General features: G+C 42.9%; 1 long non-coding RNA gene across 1 annotated transcript in view; it reads left to right on the top strand.

Annotated features, from left to right (window-relative positions):
- The window catches only part of LOC119656258, a 33,086-nt gene extending 17,675 nt beyond the window's left edge, over window positions 1–15,411 (top strand). Inside the window, exons 3-4 of the long non-coding RNA XR_005250027.1 lie at window positions 15,116–15,202; window positions 15,263–15,411. This is a non-coding gene — a long non-coding RNA (uncharacterized LOC119656258). The remainder of the gene's footprint in view (window positions 1–15,115; window positions 15,203–15,262) is intronic.
- The last annotated feature ends 6,536 nt before the right edge of the window (window positions 15,412–21,947 follow it).

The raw sequence follows: 21,947 nt of genomic DNA, 5'->3' as shown, positions 1-21,947 counted from the left end.
TGTCCTCCAGCTCGTATTGAACCGTTCCGACTCGACCGATGACCTTCGCCTTCACGAACTTCTGATCCAATTTGGCATTATATCGTTTTGCTGCACTGCTTAAGTTGAAGAGCCGCTTATACACGATATCTCCGACCTGAAATTCACGAGCTCGGGATCGCAAGTTGTAACCCCTTTTCTGTGTCTCTCTTGCCTGGAGGATTCGCCCTTGAACCTCTGCTCTCAGAATAGCAAGTTTATCCTGAGAACAGATCTCCAAGGTAGCATCAGGCAAGGCGTTCAGGCGTCGTAAGAGGGCGTAGGTACTCCCATGGGTGACCATGCTTTGCCCAAAAACGACGTGATAGGGTGATGTCCCTATCGAGACGTGTTTCGCTGAACGCAAGGCACAGTTGATGGATGACAACTTGTTATCCCAATCTCTTTGATCAGGACCGATATAAGCGCGTATAGCAGCCAACAGTGAGCGATTCACTCGCTCCGAGGCGTTTGCCTGCGGGGAGTATAAAGCGGTGTAAATGTGTTGAATGCCATACTGGTTCAGAAGATCGTTGAAAGCCACGGATTTGAACTGTACCCCATTATCAGATGTGATCGACTCAGGGATTCCAAACACATGAAAGATTCTCTTCTCCAAGTATTCGGTCAGCACGTTTGCGGTAAACCGTTTAATCGGCTCCACAAATGAAAACTTTGAGAGAGAATCGAGAACGACTATTGCTCCGATATTTCCGGCGCGAGATCTGGGGTATGGGCCGATCAAATCGATATACAAACGTTGAAATACCCGATCGGAGATGAGCGCTTTTCCCATTAGAGGTTGGAGCGTTTGGTTGGAAGCTTTTGACGTCTTGCACGTTTCACAATTGCGGATATAGTCCTTGACCTGTGAAACCATTTTAGGCCAATAAAACCACAACCGCAGTCTACCCAAGGTTTTACCAACCCCCCCATGTGCACTCAAAGGATGATCATGGGCACGGGTGATCACCTCCATCGTCAGCTCCTCCGGAATCCAAAGCTTCCAAGCCTGTTGTTCTTGCATCTCATCTCCTGAAGCATGATTGGTTCGTTTGTATACCAATCCATCGCACACCTGCAGATCAGGGAGTTTGTTGGAATTCTCCCTAATACGCTCTATTAATTGCAAATAGTTCGCAGACCGAAAATGTGGTGAATTAAAATCCACGTCTGCGTTGTTCCCACTTCTCTCCAAAGCATCCACCTCCGCTGGTGAATACATTCGAGATAGAGAATCCGGGACCAGATGTTGTGATCCCTTTCTGTTTTTAATGATGAACGAGAATCCTTGAAGCTTCAGTGCCCATCTGGCCAGTCTGCCGTGAAGGTCGGACTGGTTCATCAGCCATTTGAGCGAAGCGTGGTCAGTTACCACTTCGAATGTTGTGCCTTCAACATACGCTCGGAATTTGCGCACTGCCTCCACCGCTGCCAGACATTCCTGCTCAGTAACAGTGTAGTTTCGCTGAGGCTGTGTAAGCTTCTTCGACATATACGCTATAGGAACTTCATGTCCCTCCTCTGTCTTCTGCATCAGCACCGCTCCTATGCCATGTTGACTTGCGTCACAATGTATGGCGAAAGGCTTGGAGAAGTCGGGGCTGTGCAGAACTGGAGCCGAGGAGAGACTCGTTTTCAGAGCGTCGAAGGCCGAGATAGCTTCCTCAGACCAGCAAAACTGCCGCTTCTTCTGAAGCATGTCTGTCAACGGTGCAGTCAGCGAAGCGTAATTTGGCACAAATCGCTGATACCACCCACACATCCCAAGAAACCGCCGCAGTTGCCTGACGGTTTTCGGCCGCGGAAAATCTTTAATGGCGTGTACCTTGTCGGGATCGGTACAAATCGTCCCGTTACCGATGATGTGCCCCAAGTATCGAACTTCCTTCATAACAAACTTGCTCTTCCGGATGTTCAACGTCAAGCCAGCGCGTCTCATACAGAGAGCCACTTCGCTTAAGAGCAGCAGGTGCTGGTCGAAGGTCTCTGTAATAAGCAGCAAGTCATCTAAATATACAAAGACTTGATGACGTAAGTGAGCAGGGATGACCTTATCCATCAGTCGTTGCATGGTTTGAGGTGCATTGCAGAGCCCAAACGGCATGGTCACAAACTGATAGAGTGGCCGACCTGGGACGGTGAAGGCAGTCTTATCCTTGGACGCCTCATCCAGAGGAATTTGCCAGAACGCATCCTTCAGATCTAGACTCGTAATGAATCTAGCCTTCGGGAGACGACTGAAAATCCCCTCGATGAGAGGTAAAGGATAAGCGTCCTTCACTGTTACACTATTCACTTTACGTGCATCAAGGCAAAGTCGCACTTTACCAGGTTTTACCACAAGGGTAACTGGCGAAGACCAGGCGCTTTGCGATTCTTCGATGACTCCCAAAGCCAGCATCCTATCAATCTCTTCGTAGAGGAGCTTTTCGATGGCGGGAGAGACTGAGAAGTGTCTCTGTTTAATCGGTTTGTTACCGCCGACATCGATGACGTGTGTCGTAAGACTTGTACGTCCTAAGCCCTCCGACTCGAAAGACGGAAAACTGCCAATGACAGCCTCGAGCCTTGCTCGCTGGTGTGTCGTCAACTGGTGTTGATTGACGTTCTCAACATTTTCGATGGAACAAATGGAAGGTACAAATAAGTCCTGGGCGAGATCGAACTTGCGCACAAAATCAGCTCCAAGGTAAAGATTTTGCGTTAACGACGGGATAAGGAGGAACGACATCGATTCCGTCCGATCACGAAACGTGATGTCAGCTGACACTCTGCCTACTGTCGAGTGGCTAGTCCCGTCAGCTGTCCTGAGATCGATGCGTAATTTCTCCCACTTGTACCGACCGTCGTTAATAATTTTCCGGGCGAAATCCGAAGCTAAGCAACTTACAGTGGCTCCGGTATCAATCAGTCCTGAAACACGCTCACCCAAGACTGTGACATCCGCATACGGGCGAATATCATTAATGGGCCGACTCGTGAGAATGGCAGAGTAGTAAAGACGACGGTTGCGCATTATTCGCATCCAATAATGGCGTAAGCGAAGAGTTGAACGCTTCGGTTTTTTCGTCGCCATCTCTGCTACTCCGAAAATCCGATCTCTGGCCGCTTGATATTGTTGCAGTCTTACGTGCAACGGCCTCAGAACCGAAAGCATCGGTTTCCTTGAAACAATTGGTGGTGGGGTCAAATCCGGGTAGGTCATGTTTAAGTTATCGGACCGCTTCAACACGGTAACTTTCGGAGTTACTGTGGAAGACGTTGTCGCAACGCCTGCGCAGTCACGTGCGTCCAATGTAGGAACGCCCTGATGACTGGGGCTGGGCTCTGGAACTCGACAATTTGGACATACGGGCTTACGAGTGTTCAGGCGCCCGCAACCGAAACAAAAGACTTTGGGATCCTCCCAACAGTCTTCAAACAAATGTCCAATCTGCCGACAATTCCAGCAGACCAAGTCCAAATTTCGATCATGAATCTCAGACTGAGGATTTCCTGAGATGTTCTTTATGTCAACACCCTCCTCAGATTCAGCAGAATAGCTGTGTAATTGGTGAGAGAGCCTGCTTGAGAGACGCTCCTCTAAAATTTCGCTCTGCTGCACTAACTTACGCAGCTCGCGAACCGTACTAGCCGGAAAATAGAGAAGTTGCCTCTGAACATCGGGTCTCAACCCACGACGTAGCAACTCTACCAATTTCTCTTCCGTTAAGGAATTTTCTAGCCTATTTGCTAGCGAACGCACAGCTTTATAGTAACTGTCGAAATCTTCGGATGGACCTTGCATGCGGTCTCGCATCAGTTCAAGGATATCCCAGTCATCTAGAGAATCCTTAAACTCATGGCGAAGAGCCTCACGAAAAGAGGTCCACTCGATTCGGCCGACAGACTGGTGATAGTCCCAGTACCAATCTGCTGCTCTGTATCTGAAAAGGGTGTGTACATAAGTACACAGCAGGCCAAAATCCCCCTGTAAGGTTGTGTTGGTCAAAGCCTCCACGCGGAACAAGAATTGGTTGATGGGCAAAGTTTTGGATGTGCCATCAAAAACCAAGTCCCAGGATGCCAAAATTGAATAAACACGATCCGCTGATTTTGTATTAAGCGGTCGTGACTGGCATCCATACGGCGAATCGTCCTCGTCAGAGTCAGTAAAATCATACATATAGTCAAATCCGGATCTGTCGTCCTGTCGTTGAAAGTTCTCGAATCCGGACCTGTCGTCAAGTCCGTAAAAATCAACGTTACGTCTATGGTCAGGTGTGTAAAAATTGTCTTTATTATGTCCTCTGTCATGTCTGTCCTCAAAATGTACTGCACGAGTTGCAGCAGGCTGATGTTGAGCTGCCTGATGCACAGAGTGCGTGTTCCGGTTCGATTCTCGAAGCGTAGCAAATTTCTCTAGAACCGATCCTTCAACTCGTGAAGCGTCCGTCGCCCTAACATCCCGCGTGGAAGGATCAACCCAACCCACAGGATCTCTCCTCGCCGCCTCATGCCACCGTCAGTCATCACGGCGTGCTGGCAGGTCAAGCTCAGCTGAGCTCCACTGACCTGGAGGTAGCGTGGAAGGAAGGCGATAAAGGTCGCGAGACCAGTGATCTCGTTGATGAGACATGTGTTTAATTAAAATTTAAAAAAAAAAAGAAAATAAAATTGGAAACGACCAAAAGGAAGTCCAAGAAAAAGACGAAACGAAATTCCAAGGCGAAAAGAAGCAATAAATTGGAAAAAGAAACGAAGTATATAGAAAAAAGAGTAAAATGATCAAATCAAGCAAAAAGAAGAAATGAAGAGAAAAAAAAAATAAGGCAAACTAAAGGAAATAAAAAAATTAACTATATAATAATCTAAATCGAACGATAAGAAAAGAAAAGAATGAAAAAAAGAAAAATAATAATTACGAGGACTCCTCACTCTCAAAATTTTCAACTCCATATTCAACTCCCGCAGAACTCTCGGATGACCAAACTGCCATCCCAACCTCATAAATTTTCTCATCTGTGTGCAGAACTTCCACACACAGTGTTTTCCAAGAAGAGACAACAATCGAGTTGCTCCCCGTCGCAGAATATTAAATAAAAGAACAAGCAAAAAGGGAACGCGAGAATTCAATCTTCCTCGTCTGGAGTCAGAGAACAAAGTGAAGATGAATCATTGAGGACGGAATGGCACAGCATATAGCCGACTACCTCCGTATTCCATCAAGGATCCATCTCACCCGTCACTTCATCCCTACGAAGAAGAAAGAATATTTAACTTTCTTCAAAATTCCGAAACGAAGAGATAGTCGTTTCACATAAAGGTAGGGAAGGACACTCCTCAGAAGCTCGGACGGCAATACCTTTCAGCTTATAGCCGCAAAGGCCCGTAGATCCAGAGACTTCTGGGAGGCAATCACCTACGAGACGTAAAGTCTCAAGACAAACACAACAAACGACTAGCTCTTTTGGTATTCTACCAAGGATAGGACAGGAAACTCTACGTTACAAGGTGGGAAAGGAAATTGAGGCTTAGGAACACTTGCTTCCGGGGAAAAAGGCGTGAAACCTAAAACTAGAAATCTGAAGACAAGTGTACGTGGAGCCTAGCCGGGAACAATATTGAGAATCTATTGATTCTCTATCCGACACCACCAAACGAAGTTGTGAGCCGGAATAGGCTATCTTCCACTTGATTCAAGAAACCTGTAAATAATAATTAAATAGGCTTGAATCCAGGATATGTTGGGCCCCACGTTGGGCGCCATTTGTAATGCTAGTTATGGAGATATGAGATCAAGTCGATCCCTTGAGTGGCCGATAACGACCTAGAGGGCAGAGCTATCCCAAAAAAACTAAACAATTTGGCAAAATTTGACCGTGAAGGTCCGCCCACGAAGATTGCAGGTCTATCAAAGCTCTCGGTCGACACGTTCTTGCACGCCTCTGTGCTAGCCAGGCTCGGGAATGTGGGGGGGTCCTTTGAGCGCTTTGATCCCTCACGCTTCATTACTAAAAATAACGTGTCTTTACCGGTGCGTGGGTCCGCACCGGATTTTAAAATCGAATTTCACGTAAGAATTCGCGACGGCCTATCGAATAAAACCAGAACGCGAGCTAAATTGGAAAATAAAAAAAAAACGGCTCGACCGCGCGCGTGGAGCCGTTTGTCTCCGGACCCGAGTGCCGCGATCAAGTATTGGAAAATCTACGACGGATCACCTTCCCGATTGCCGTCCCTTCCGCCTCAGATCTTGGACGAGGCGCGGCCGGTGAGGTTCCCACCCTTCCTCGACATCCTCCGGCCAGTTATTCTTTTAGAGGATGTCCCTTCTGTAAGAATTCCGCGGGAGTAAGGAGGAACTAAGGAGAGGGAGTCCTCAAACTACTTCCGATTACGAAAAATTCATTATTTATAAAAAAAATTCTAGGATATTATCTATTAACTCAAAGTTGACAATAAAATATACAATTATACCAATTCAAAAAAAAGAAATAATAAGGCAAATGAAAAATTTAAAAATAAAAAAAAATAAAAAAAAGAAAATAAAATAAAATAAAAGAAAAATCCAACCAATTACTTACTCTAGTCGTCACGCCGAGCTCGGTTAACGGCTGGTATAACAGGTTCTAAAAGAAAAAAACAACAAATTATGTCACGAATTCAAAGATACTATGTTAATTACAGCTTTTCTGTTTCACTTTCTTTTTTTTTTTTAGTTCCGAATATAGGTACAACTTTTTCAAAGATTTCTTAGATAAATGTATTTATATTGTTCGTCTGATCACACCATTAGCGAAACACTTCACCGATTTCTTAAAGCGAGGCACTTATATTGCTCGTCTGATCACATCATTAGCGAAACGCTTCACCGATCTCTTCCTTAAGTCAATTATGTTTTATTACCTTTCCAATTTTTGCTTTCGGGTGAAAAGTTATCCAGTTGCCTTTGCTTCTTTATTGTGAATCAATTGCCATTACTTCACCTTCCTTCGCTAATTTCACTAGAACTTCTCCATCTCCAAAAAACTTCCTCCTCCACCAAGACGTTCTTCAAACCGCTCCTACAGCTCTTCAACCAAAACTCCTCTTTTCTCAAAATTCACCTTCTCCTCCTAAATTCTCTCGTCCAAGGAAAAAAACTCGCTCCTGCCTTTTTCTCCTTCTTCCACTCAACTCCTCAAAATCCAATCCAAATCTCCTTCAACCACTCACCTCTAGATCTCAAACAAAAAACCTCAAAAATCCCATCCAAATCTCCTCCGACCACTCGCCTCTAGATCTCAAACAAAACTCCCCCGTTTTTTTCTTCTCGCCAAAAACCTCCTCCCAGCAACATTCTCGCTGCCTTTTCGTGCACCGCTTCTATTCCCGCTACATAGCCTTTCTCACTCGCTAGGCAATGTTGCGGCAACATACGCATGCGCCTGCGGATGCGGCAAATCATTCCCCTCCTGTCAAGATCAATTCGCTTGAATACATTGAATAATGTGCAATCTGCGGCGAACTTTAAGGCAATTGCCCACTATTAAATGCATTGTTTAAGCAAATTGATTAAGAAAGAGCCGAATGAAATTCCGCTCCCGTCGCGCAGCCGCGGTCACTACAAGTATTATGCATTGATGGTGGCAATCGCATTTTTCTTTTAAAGTATTTCAGTTCCGAGTTATGAACAGGACAAAACTTTACATGCTGACGAAATCTGCATAATCTATATCCCGGTAAAAGTGCCGCCTTCCTGCACCTAATCCAATAAATGCCAAATTATCTTGTAAATCTTTCCGAACCAACCATGATTCGTAATTGTATATAAATCAGCCCCAGTAATATAATTCATCCACTTTTCTCGCCCAATTTTCCAGCAATTTCTCACTCCTATCTTCCATACCTCATAAATCTTAAACTCTGATAACGACATTAATTTTTCCGCAGTTGATTTCCGTGCGAAAATTCAAAAATATGATATACTCGTACTGAAAATTCGAATATCACAAGAGATCATAACGGGCATATTCGCACGTACCAAAGAAATTTCTTGCATTTCACCCAGTATGTAAGCACGTACTTGCTTGTATGTAGTTTGCATGTAACATATTCATACATATGAAAGATGGTATGTGCGGAAAAGGCAAAATGAAGCGCGAACAAGATCACTTGACCCCTGATCTGTGTACGTGGTAGAAGATGTGATAACACCTGAGAGGCCTGGAAGGAGCTTTTGCTCGTCTCCCATCTGGAAAGTTATGGTGTTCGTTTAGAATCTATTGTATATCATATTCCATTAACAAATGGACTCAGACAAAGCTGTTTTCCTTTTTGGATTCAATGTTGCCAAAATCCTAGTTAGATTAGGATCAAAATTCGATTCACAGAAGAAGGCAATGAAAAATAGATGTTTGCTGCAGAACTTTCAACTCCTTGCAAGCCTACGCCCAAGGGGAAGCTTGTACATGTGAACAACAAAGTGTGAATCATTCTAGATTTTGCTGTATGCAAATTACATCATATAGATGACCAGCCGAAAATAAGTTCAAATTTCCAACTAGATTATCTCATGGTGGTTGTACCAAGATCACTCTAGCAAATGAAAATGTTAAGGCGATTAAAAAAATCGGAAATCGCACAGCAGAAACACTTAAGTAGGTGCGCAAACTACAGATACCTGCCGACACCATAACTCTTTCGTACAGATACTTACCGCTTCAAGTTTTGATCATTGATCACTGACTGCTTCAGCAATGATCCCCAGCTTATTTTCGTATATATCATCGGCCGGGAACAGATATACTCACTCGAAGTTCGTATGTGAGTGTTGTGAAGATATGGAAGATTGAGACCCGTAAGCAACTCTTGTATCTGTTCAATACAGCTAACGGTTCTATTGATGATGACTAGTGGGCATAATCGAAATTATTACAAAGGCAAGGCTTTCAAGTGCCTGTCCATACGTATGAAGGTATGTACCACAATAACAATAATAGGCGCTTTGGTACACCACATGAGTCTGCACTATTCAGAGGTATTTTTTATGGGAACATTACACGATCTACCAATTTTCATTGGCTTTTCATTTTCAGGAGAGATTTTCCTATGCGAAGTACAAAAGAGAAGATCATTTATCTTTCAAAGAAAAATAGCCGCCTCAATCGGTGCTAAGATCATCAGCAGCGATCAGTTCGGATGCAGCGATCATGGTTCGTTCCAGTGCACATGCAACAATTGGTGGTAGCCTTATTGCCATGCCGTCGTTGTGCCCGTAAATCTCGGAAATTGGATGCTACAGGTAACCGTGCATGCATCTCGTTTCTATTAAAGTCTGCAACGATCCAATCCTAAAATGCATATGATCATCTATTAAAAGTCTTAACGTAGAGCCCACTTGCCCGAGGAACTGTTCTGATTTCACCAAATTAAATGGATTTACTTTAGAGATGATGTCTTTGCAGATTTGTGAATCAAATTGTGTATTTCTGCCGGGACTTAACCGTTCCAATCAATATGTCAGTCCACTATCCCCATCTAGATGAGTTACTTTGATTAAATTATAAATAAAAAAAAATCTTTCAGAACCTTTAGAAAAGGAAAGTTTGCAAAGCGTACACTATCTCAATATACAGAAAATTACAATACGTTATGATTCTTACCGTAGACCCTTGTTGACTGATTCAATTCCGCTTTCTTACTTTTATCTTGCCAAGAAGTTAAATAGAAGCTACTTGGAGGGTTTCCCTTGTAAGGGAATGTGCTTACATACACATGCCATGTCCTTTGAACATATGCCTAGAAGGATAAAATGAAGAAGATTATAATGAAGGGAGCAGATATCCTTCCCTAGATAAAATCTTTTTCTGCTTAGTCGCAGAACTACTGCAATCACAATTCCTTTACCTATACATTGTTCAATTGCCTTGAAGCGAGGCGTACATACATACGCACTATATGTATATCTATTCTGATAAATGTAAAGCATCCGAGACACAGCTAATGCGACATCCTTATTCTCAATTTTTTATTATTTTTACGTTTTAATAGCATCTCTCCCCCGACAAGGATGGAAATGGCAAAGACCAAAGACTAGAAACAGAAGAGTTTGCTGCAGGCTCTATGCGGGTATTTAAACCAGCAAAAAGGACACGGGCGACGTGGTGATAGGGCGCATAGATGCGATATGTCCTTGATTATTGCTCTTTAGAGCGAGGTTTTCATTTCATTCGTGCTCTCCTGTATTCACGATTATCACCAGCATCCCCCGAGGCCAAGCAAAATAGCAACCACACCGTCCATTGTTGGTAATTTCCCTTTCAATTGAATGGAGAGGTCGGTCGGTCCTTAAAAAGCAGAACAAACAATTGTCAAGCATTTTTATCCCTTGAACGTCACAAAAACTCGCAAATAGACCACGAAAAACGTGTCGTGCACTGTTATCCTTGCATGCACACAAACAGAAACAGGACTAGAACGAGGAGACAGTATACGAGTACCACACGGGATATAGTAGGAAACAATGCGGTGACATTCTCTATTTTTTCATGTGTCAGGAACATTAGCAACGAACCAAATATATGCCATTAGCGCGTATCAATGTCGTTGCTGGGAGTCAAAATGCGTGCAGGATTGAATTCGGGACGGGCGATGGAATTGAAATGGAGACGTGCATTTTCCGCTCGGCAAAATCTCACATGTCTTGTTGATTCGTCACACGCATGTGCGCACGATTTGCTTTGAAATAAGCGGCATGGAAGCGATAAGTGTCATTGTACATAATGGGGAACCTAACATTTCCTTGAATTTCGCAGAAAGTAATTTAGGTCCAGAGGAATCTGATTCTGATGACCATGTTCAAATGAAATGATTGCTTGGATTGTGCTCACTCGTTCAACAGTATTCTCCCCTTGAATAGGGAAAGCAAATTAGACATTTAATGCATTCATGCATCTGACATATTTACATATGTATGTACATATATAAGCATAACCTAATTCGGCTGAGTTGGGATTTATATTTATATAAATTTGTGAAAACTTTTCGTCTGGTTACAGCTTCGTTCAAGAGGTAAAAAAATCGGCAAGGTTTCTACTAATTTCAAGCCGCTCTTGAATGTTTCTTCGACTCGAAAGAGGTTCCAAAGGATACATCGTCTGCCAAAGAGTGCGATATCATTTATGAAAGTACTGTTGATTAGGGAACTCTAGAAACAGAACGCTGATACGCTTTAAGCAGCCGGAAAGGCGGCTTGATAAGGACGAGGAATTGCGAATAGCGCACCACAAAGCGATGAATAACACATGTATTTAGAACTTCGTCAAATCCTTTCGTAGGAGAAGATAGGGATGTGCACTACTTTGCCCTATCACACACTCGATCGAAAAGGAAAGTATACTACGACCAATGCCTGACCAGTGTTTGATGTCTCAATGATTACTTCATCCGGAAGTTAGTGATTATGTTGAAATCGAGGAGGTATAAGTATGCATTTTCAACGTATATCGAGAAAATTTTCCTAATAATTAACATGGAGTCGTATCTTTGGGATTTCCATAGGGTACTGTACAGAAAAATGAAGACAAGGCCGGTTAGGAGTTCATCACAACAGTTTCGTCGGCTACCACATTGCCTTTCAGTCAGGACATTATATCAGCTGGCAATAGATTAAGTTGAAGGAGGATCTTTTCCGTTGACAATCTATTAAGCGGAGCTAAGACACAGGCTGAAGCATCTATTCTCATCGAATAAATTCACGTTTCCAAGATTGGAACGTGGAGCATGGTACCATGATTCTAGCAGAACTGATGAAAAGGGTGATCGCTACACTGGACCTGAAGGAGACATCAGTGAATTGCTGGTGTGATTCAACAGTAGTTCGTGAGCTTGATAAAAATTGACCCAGAAAAGTTGGATAGTGATGTCAGGAAGGAGGTGAACCGGTTAAAAGTTCTTGGAGGATATTCTTGGACTTGAAACCACATCACGACAATAGTGGTTTCAGAGACATAAGTTTGTGTTTCACACCCGATTTACTCCGACACGACTGAACGGATTATCATGGAATTTGGTGAGAAGGAGTGGTCTGTGAATCCCTTTTCTGATAGCAGATGGCGCCGTTTTGAATTGAGTTTGAAGGGCATACATGCGAAAAGTAGTACATTTTCTTACAGAATATAGTCATGTGGGGTATCAAATGAAGCGGCAACATTGCCCAGGAACTATAAATTTACTGTAGAAATGTATGAGGTATCTCCATATTTCACATCTCTGGACTAATGCGGCAAACCGGATACAGAGTACGGCAAATTGATTGGTGCATTATATGAATACAGCAGTATTCTAGATCTGGTGATGAGGGAAGTTGCATGTGAAAATATTGTGCTATCTATTACCTTATACCCTTATGGGATCTTTGCATTTACGGCTGTCGTATACTTTACGTTATGAATGTAATAAATGCAGCCGAAATTATTCTAGTAATAATTAATATTGGGTTCTATGGGTTGCCTAGTGTTAATATTTGATGTTGATATAGCATTATAGGTACGGTTAGGGTGATGTTTGTTATATTACTCGGTTACTTTGAAAAGTGATATGATATGACATTACCAACTAAGGTGAAGTTTTGCGCACCTCTGGTGAAGGTTCTGGTTAGCACCATCAATGAAGTATTGTCAAACATCGGACCCTTATACCTCGGTTCCCTCCAGATCGCACATCACTACGGAAAGAGGAGGGACTGCTTGTAGTATTCGGTTTCTTTTATAACAACTGCAAGCACGCATATGACCTGCTCTACGTTACAGCGGTACCCTAGACAGATGGGGGTGGAAAATATCTGATTCCTCGTGTCAACGTGCCCATAGTAACTGTGGAAATCAACTAGCAAACTATTTCTGAGCTCAACTAATGCCTGCTATAAGGACCAACGACCAAAATGTCGCCGGACAAAGTGACGTTCAACGTGCTCACATAGAAGGAATTGATGGCGACAAAGAGCAGGTTGTATGTTGCAAACAAACCAATCACTACATCGCTGGTCTGTGACGGAGGTATCGCTGGAAGACGTTGGTATAATCCTGACTCAGGGTAGTCGGTGGGACGACAGTTCGGGTGACATTTACGGTATCCAGGAGAAGTATCGAGGCTTTACAATAGCTACAGCCCGACCGAAGCTAAGATCCGATAAGGAACCTCATTGTCGCACCGAATAGAATACATTATTGCGAGCCCCGCAATGTGTTAAATTTATTTAATAGACATATGTAATATATATGTACATATATATTAACATTTGATAAATATACATTCATACAAATAAAATGTAGATACATAACTCATTGTTTATAATTATCATCATCATCAACGGCGCAATAACCGGTATCCGGTCTAGGCCTGCCTTAATAAGGAACTCCAGACATCCCGGTTTTGCGCCGAGGCCCACCAATTCGATATCCCTAAAAGCTGTCTGGCGTCCTGGCCCACGCCATCGCTCCATCTTAGGCAGGGTCTGCCTCGTCTTTTTTTCCTACCATAGATATTGCCTTTATAGACTTTCCGGGTGGGATCATCTTCATCCATACGGATTAAGTGACCCGCCCACCGTAACCTATTGAGCCGGATTTTATCCACAACCGGACGGTCATGGTATCGCTCATAGATTTCGTCATTGTGTAAGCTACGGAATCGTCCATCCTCATGTAGGGGGCCAAAAATTCTTCGGAGGATTCTTCTCTCGAACGCGGCCAAGAGTTCGCAATTTTTCTTGCTAAGAACCCAAGTTTCCGAGGAATACATGAGGACTGGCAAGATCATAGTCTTGTATAGTAAGAGCTTTGACCCTATGGTGAGACGTTTCGAGCGGAACAGTCTTTGTAAGCTAAAGTAGGCTCTGTTGGCTGACAACAACCGTGCGCGGATTTCATCATCGTAGTTGTTATCGGTTGTGATTTTCGACCCTAGATAGGAGAAATTGTCAACGGTCTCAAAGTTGTATTCCCCTATCCTTATTCTTGTTCGTGCTTGTGTTTGACCAGTGCGGTTTGATGTTGTTGGTTGATTCGTCTTCGGTGCTGACGTTGCCACCATGTATTTTGTCTTGCCTTCATTGATGTGCAGTCCAAGATCTCGCGCCGCCTGCTCGATCTGGATGAAGGCAGTTTGAACGTCTCGGGTGGTTCTTCCCATGATGTCGATATCGTCAGCATAGGCCAGTAGTTGGGTGGACTTGAAGAGGATCGTACCTCTAGCATTCACCTCAGCATCACGGATCACCTTCTCGAGGGCCAGGTTAAAGAGGACGCATGATAGCGCATCCCCTTGTCGTAGACCGTTGTTGATGTCGAATGGTCTTGAGAGTGATCCTGCTGCTTTTATCTGGCCTCGCACATTGGTCAGGGTCAGCCTAGTCAGTCTTATTAATTTCGTCGGGATACCGAATTCTCTCATGGCCGTGTACAGTTTTACCCTGGCTATGCTATCATAGGCGGCTTTAAAGTCGATGAACAGATGGTGCAACTGTTGTCCATATTCCATACAGTTTTTCCATCGCCTGCCGCAGAGAGAAAATCTGATCTGTTGCTGATTTGCCTGGAGTGAAGCCTCTTTGGTATGGACCAATGATATTCTGGGCGTATGGGGCTATCCGGCCTAGCAAGATAGTGGAGAATATCTTATAGATGGTACTCAGCAACGTGATACCTCTATAATTGCTACACTGCGTGATATCTCCCTTTTTATGTATGAGACAGATAATGCCTCGCTGCCAATCGTCAGGCATTGATTCGCTGTCCCATACCTTGAGCACAAGTTGATGAACCACTTGGTGTAACTGGTCGCCTCCATATTTAACCAATTCGGCTGTAATTCCATCGGCTCCTGGCGACTTATGATTTTTTAGCCGATGAATTGCACGGACTGTTTCTCCTAAACTTGGTGGTGGCAGTATTTGTCCGTCGTCTTCAGTTGGCGGGACCTCCAACTCGCCGATGTTCTGGTTGTTCAGTAGCTCATCAAAGTACTCAACCCATCGCTCTAATATGCCCATTCTGTCGGAAATCAGATTTCCCTCTTTGTCTCGGCAGAGATTTATTATTTATAATTATTTTATTTATAATTATCTTTATAGTAAATTCATTAACATGCCCTGTTAGTGTAAATCCATGCGAGATCGTGTTTCAGTCATTTAATTTAGCTAATAGCTAAATTAGCAAAAGTAAGTACACCTGACAGTAAATATTTCGCTTATTACTATTAACTGAATATACAATTTTAGATACAATGACCAAAAGTATTTTCCTTGTAAATCAAAGTCAAATACATTGACCAACAATTAACTGAAGATGCAACTTTAAGTACAGTAAATTTGGTGATTTGAAAATTAATAACATTTTAATTTCAGTATTGTACGCAGTATTAAGAAGGGCAGTAAATAAAATAAATTGTTCAGCAAATACCATTGGGTTTTCTTAGCAAATCCATTTTCTCAAGTAATATTGAGAGTCCCTATGTCTCAAAGATCTTCTCTGACTGGAGCAGTAGGATAGAAAGTCTTCATCATCAATATCATCTTGAAGCAACAAAAATTATTTTCATATTATTGTAGCATACTTCGTTGATAATAGTGGGTCTGTAATACGTGCGGAGCCTCTGTTCCCTGTAAGCCGGAAGGCTAAGAATTCACTTAAAGTGTGCCTGTCGTCAAAGACGATTAAAAGGGATACATTCTTATCAGTATCCTGAGAGTAATCTGGCTTGAAGTTGTTATTTACTCTCTTATATAGATTCACAAACAAAAGGATTGAGGGAGGCCTGAGTGCAGTATTCACTAAATGGTGGACTGGACTAATTGGAGATAAACTTTTTTGCACTTTTTTCGTTCACCGACCTGTCTTTCTGCGCTACCCAGGTTTTAAAAGACAGGTGACTAGCGGTTTAGACGAGTTGCCTTTGCCGTGGACTAAACCATAAAACCAAATGAGGGGCGCCGAAAATGCCATTTGCTTGCCCCCTCACAAAGTAATTGAGCTTGACCAAATTTCTCTGGATATGGAGAAGGAAGCAAGCAGAGTCGGACAGAAAATGAAACCAAGGTTTTCGATTTGAAAGTTCATCATACTCTTCAATTTGCATTAACAGAGGGAACATCGAGAGCATTGGTAATTTTGTCTATTTTGGTAGCGTCTTTTCTGCAGATAGTGATATCGAATGGCATTATCTAAAGGATTAACAGAATCCACATTCCCACTTAAGTCTAAAATCTGCAAATGTAGATTCCACAACATCGACATTAAATTATTCTGTGCCAATGGTCTCTTTGTACTGTAAACACAAAACACGGAAAATGATCGCGACAACTTCATTGCTGGCTATGCGTACAATGGAATCCTCGATTCCCCCGGATGGTTCCAGGAACAAGTAGGAGCGGAACAGTTCATTAAATAATATTGAAAAACGACTCCCTATTAGAAATAGAACTAGATACAGAAACAAAATGCATAATAAAATAAAATCGTTCTTAGATTTTCCATTACTTCATCATTGAAGCCTTCTTTTTGAACCTGCTTTTTTCACGCATCGATGACAAAAGGATAGTAGTTGTGAAGCACCAATCTACTCATTTTCCACTGATAAGCATAGTATTTTCATTGTGCACTTCTAGCTGATTGAACCAACAGTTAAGGACCAACATCAGGTACTTACAGCGCCCAGTTATGAATAGGTGGCTGTCAGATATCTCGCATAAATTTGTTCGGTGAAAATAAAGAGGAGAGGCGAGAAGGCAGTTAATAAGGATATTGAGAGGTTTTGAAGTAGGTGGGACTCTCTAACCACTGTTCTTTGGATCGTTTTCAAATAATGAACGATATTAACTCGAAGTGATGGTGCGGCGCACTTGTATCGTCTTAGTATCTCCACAATTCTTCACAAAGCACACTTGATTTCAAAGGGATTGCGAATGTATTTTGCAAGATGCAGAATCTGTACGGTTGCCACTTTTCTTCCCTGTTGGAACCATTGCAATATCTTGGCAATCATGTGGCCAATCTGTCGTGTCGTTCCAGTGGGAGTTAGCAAAACTGTCATGTCGTATCGGTCCTAGTGGGCGCGCTCCTTAAGAGAGGTAGAAATTTGTTGGCTAGTAAACTTCAAAATTCTCTTTCTACGGTTAGGGATTGGTCTAGCGGTTATATCTTATCGAAAATGGTTCCTGATTGGCTTTTAGAATGTGTGCACGCTCCTCGACAGGGGTATTGAAAATCCCTAGAATACTCGCTTTCTCCAACTTGAGTGAAAATATTGGCAATATTAGCTAGCTACGTAAAGTGATGCGCTGGAAAATATTCGCCTTTTTCGACTTTGCGGATTCGTATTTCGGAAAGTTTAGTTCTAGTAAATCGGGCCGTTCTCATAGCGTGAAAGTCAATTTCAGACTAGATTTTGACTGCGAGAATCAGGCCTAGGATGATGAGCGCCATGATTGTGTCGTATCATGCATCTACAAATTCTTTTAAAGTAGATAAGGGGAATTGTAATCAACAGTAAACAGTACAATAAAAATGTGTATGGGATTAGGTCGCTGACCTACTTATTTACAACTGTTGCACTAGTGGGAGACACAAAAGAGGACAATCCCGACTTAAACACTTGGAGGGAAACGAAAGCAAGGTGAAGGATTTTACTCTTCTCTTCTCCTGCTAAAACATCACTCTGGCGACAGCTGGAAATATAAATGAATATTAATTTCGTAAATGACTTGCTGGTCAAGGATCTATACTGACATGTCAACGAAGAGTATACTTATAGTAAGTACAAAGCGATATATATCACGACCAGACTAATAAATTCCTCCCTGAAGAGACCAGAAACAATATGGTTGTCAATACCACTGATAAACATACATTGCTGAAAGTATTGCTGTGGCATATCCAAAACGGCTACGGATGTTTTGTGACACGTGGCCTTCGAGGCTCCCGTTCTGCTTTTTAAGGTTTTGTATAAAACAAAACCTTATTAAAATCGGTTTATAGTCTGTCCGTCTGTCTGTCTTCAATAGACACTGGTCTGGACGCACCAGTGTGTGTGATTTTTATGCATTAAAACCACCCCCGACTCCCTGGAATTACGCGGATCGAAAGTGATCATTTATTTAATGGCCCATTCTCAGAAACTACTCAACCGAAAAATCTGAAAAAATCACGGGGCTGCCACAATATGGTGAATAGGCTCCGAAATACCCTCCATACCGATATTCCTCCAAATAAAGTCAATAATAGTATATTACTATAATATTTAGTAGTTGGCTGGAAAACCCTCTTAAGTTCATCCTAGTACGAAGAAATTTGCAGTAATATATGCTATAACATAGAGAATGAACAAAGTTATAGTAAGTCGTTTCTTTACAAGTTCTAAACTAAGAATGTCAATATCACCCGAAAGTAAGTAATATAGTAATATATGCATATATTACTTGCTACGTACTAATGGGGCAAATGTACAATCAAATGTTTTCATAAAAGAAATACAAAAACCTTTCATACCTGAAGCATCCAGCTTCCGGTTTCCCGACGTGTTTTATTTTCATTTCGTTCATTCGCTCGCGCGAATCCCCCTATTTTTTGAATTTTCAGAATCCGGTGCGGACCCACACATCAGTAAAGGTCACGTAAAGTTTTGTATAATGAGATGTAAGGGATCGAAGTGTCCAAAGGACCTCCTATATTCCCAAGCCTGACTGGCATAGAGGCATGCAAGCGGGTGCAGACGGTACACTTCGATGGAGCTTCTATATTTGCGGGTGAAGCCCATGGTGTTTTACGTAGGCACCTGTCGTGAAACTTAAATCCTACGGTCCTCTTAAGACACGGATTGATTTTGCGACCACAATCAGAGCCCCGCTGAGACAAGCAATAACGGTACCAGTCTATACCAAGTGCATGGTTTAGCATTCATACTAGTGGATGCAAGAATTACCTAAATCTTTACTGAACTATGGAGTACGGCACCCGTGTTGATACGCAACACTACGTCGAGGCCCGAAGGTCTCTTCTCGCTTGAGCATAACCACAACCACCATGAAACTCCCACTAGGGGAGCCAACCGCAAATAACCGAGCTGTCCTCACATACAACAGGAGTTCACCCGAAGTATGTGAGTCCAGGGGCTTTCCCGGTTCCCATGGTACCAGTATACCCCTGGTAAGGTTTTGTGACCAATTTGCCACTTCAGATGAGTCCCCGTGCAGACTCGCGTCTGATCGCCCTGATTAGGCCTTTTGAGCATTCGCCTACTGAATCACGGCCGGCAAACTTAAGTGATTACAGCGTCTCCCGGTGCCACCACTATGGAGGTTTCTCCTCGGCCACTTGGTTTTGGTTTGGCCAATAGGGTTGCCGCCCCATCTTCCTCGCCGCCACCTCTGAGCACCAATATTTGCGGGTGGACCTTCATTGTCAATTTTGTCATCTTTTCTGGTTTTTGGGATAGCTCTTCCCTCTTGGTCGTTTCTGGCCACTCGGGATGGTCGCCGAACATGGTCAGTGCCCCCATATTGTTATTACACATGTGATATTTCCATGCCAAAATGCGCACAGTCTCAAAAACGCAATCCCAAATACTGGTGGAACGCTGAAAGTAAAAAAACTAAAAACGATTACTTTAAGTGACTTATTCCAAAAGAGCAGATTCTGACCAATGGGGTGCGCACAAGTTGTGACGGTTTCGACGTTGTCTCTTCAATATCTAGAAGCTACCTTCCAAGCGGTATCAATGGATAAGCGAAGGCAAGTTCTGGACGCAGTGAAAAGTGTCACAGATAACGCAACGAGGCACTGAAACTATCGGTTGGAAAGGTACCATGTTTGCATAGGTCTTGACAGACTGCCTACGAGAAGTGTATATAACCTCAAAGTAGAAACTGCAAAAGTCTAGACTGATGCTGAAACCGGATAGACCCAACATATCTCTTCTGGGTACAATTGGTTAGGTCCCTGAGCGGATAATCTATAACCAGTTATGTCAAATAATGTATAGCGGCGCTTATTCATTGAATCGACATTTTAGCTTCCAGCCAGTGGTTGACGCTACTAAAATAGTTAGTGAACTAGTCAGAAAAGCGAACGAAGGGAAATACAGTGTGCTGGTAACTCTCGGGACCAAAGTGTTTCCTATACACTCCTTTGTATGTTATAAGGCATCCGCACAGTCAGACATTTCACTATCATCCGACTTACACTATACAAGTGATAAGCTCATAGCAGCGAGAAAAACACAAGACAAACACAGACACCCACTGACGACTGGTATTCAAACTTAGCGCAGCAAGGTTGGATGGCTGACACTCTACCCCTTCAACGATCGTGCCGTTGGCACCAAGAGGCACTAAACTTCATGCTAAATATAATCTTTAACAGAGGGTGTTCCACAGGGGTCTGTTCTCTACCCTTTGTTATGGGATGTAAACACTTATGGTGATCCAGTGTCTACGCAAGCCGTGCATCGGTTCAAAGGCTTTCAGTACCTACTCAAGCCGTCGGATTTGCAGTTGACGTCAGGATGATAATCGCATTTCATCACACCGATAAAATAGAAATCTATACAAACGAGACTATATGGATGATAAAGCCTTGGGTTGAAGGCTTTGCACTGAAACTTGCCGAATATGAGACTAAGTTGGTACATTGTTCAAAATGGCAAAAATGGAAAACTGTTCAAATTTGCATCTCTGCATATATTATTCGCTCTCAGCCATCGCGGACATACATACTTGGGAGTAACTTTCGACTCCAAGCTAAGCTTTAATAGGTTATTGGCCAGAAAGCAGCGACAATCTGCTCTACATTAGCAAGGGTGCTTCCAAATATAGGCGGCCTAAAACACCACCGACGATTACTTTTAACGCGAGTCGTCACCTCTGTTCTGTTATACGCAGGACTAGTATAGACCACTGCACTAAGTATTTTAGAAAAATGCAGGCAACTTTTAGTTGCATATATGGAAAATTCTCTAAGAATATGTCGAGTTTACCAGATGAGGTCGAATGAGGCAACATGAGTAGTTGGAGGGATCATTTAACCGAAAATGCGAATCGCTTGGTTGAGAACATAGCACTGGCGAAGAATGGTCGGTGCACAAATGGGCTTATCCCGAATACAAATATATTGACTATACGAAATCACGTCAGGGCAGGTTATGATTTACTAGAGGAAGTACCTCTGTAGGTTTGATTTTGTTGAATTACCTAATTGTCTCATGTGTGCCCTCGCACAGTCTTTTTCAAACCAGAATGGAATACTCTTGCAAGGTGTAATGACAAAATGAACTAGATTGTCCAGGAGTCCGGGGGTCGCTATTGGAGCGGCGAGTCATTTAGGTACAATATTTGAGTTGTGAATATGATGGGGGTTACAATCCCCTTCCGAGATGAAAAGTTCCGCGGTTTACAGAACATCAGGGTTATTGTGTGGAATATGATGATCAGTAAAAACTTGCCGGTCCTCATACAGTCTTGGGAAAACTATCAAGTAGTGCCTTCTGTTCATATTCGTAAATCCGATATGGTTCCGTGAACAGCCCACGTTTAGGTGCAAGGTTTTGATCATACATATAGTATTGCACCAACACGTTGTCAGAAATGAGATGATCCAAAGTCCTTAGCTCTTAACAGCACATTCTGCCCTTGTCCCTGTCTGCAATGTCACGGCGCAACTTTATCCGCTCCGTTGGATGATCGGCCTTCATCCATGACAATATTTCGAAGGGATAGCGAACACATTCAATGTGATAACTTTGCTCTTCTTCGAGAGATGCAACTTTGGAATCAGCCTCGCAAGTCGCATGAATTCGGGCAATACGGTAAAAAATAACCAACTCGAGCTTGGATTGCTTGCAGAATTCGTAGGTATTTATAGAATTTGTTTCGGTCAAAACTTGAATGTGGAAGACATTCATGCTATCCCCAT

Source organism: Hermetia illucens, chromosome 4, assembly GCF_905115235.1.
Source record: "Hermetia illucens chromosome 4, iHerIll2.2.curated.20191125, whole genome shotgun sequence".
Classification (NCBI taxonomy): Eukaryota; Metazoa; Arthropoda; class Insecta; order Diptera; family Stratiomyidae; genus Hermetia; species Hermetia illucens.
This window is presented reverse-complemented; position numbering and strand designations above follow the sequence as displayed.